The sequence below is a fragment of the Penaeus monodon genome, chromosome 28 (assembly GCF_015228065.2).
Source record: "Penaeus monodon isolate SGIC_2016 chromosome 28, NSTDA_Pmon_1, whole genome shotgun sequence".
Classification (NCBI taxonomy): domain Eukaryota; kingdom Metazoa; phylum Arthropoda; class Malacostraca; order Decapoda; family Penaeidae; genus Penaeus; species Penaeus monodon.
In genome coordinates, this window is record NC_051413.1 from 24,580,662 (window position 1) to 24,581,027 (window position 366).

Genomic DNA, 366 nt, shown 5'->3' on the forward strand with positions numbered 1-366 from the left:
AACCGACATGCCCTATAAAAAAATGCTTGTAAAAATTGCTTCCTTGCTTGATCAGCGCCGCCAACGCAGAGACGAGAGCGCAAATGGCGTTGATGAAAGGGGCCGCTTGTCGGATATAAGAGTGCTTGCATGCTTTTACCGACGCCTTTCCAACAGCGATCACACGCGCTCATCACTCGCGGTCTTCCTGCAATTTGCATTTTCGCAGGGGGGAGGAGGGGGAAGGGGGGGATAGGGAGGGGCGGGGCGGCCTACAATCAGGTCGTAAAGGTCATTGATTTCGGTTTGACGTCTGAGGTCTTTTTTTCAATTTCGGATTTTAGTTATTCTTTTTTCGGATTTGTATTCTTTTTCGCTTCTTTTTCC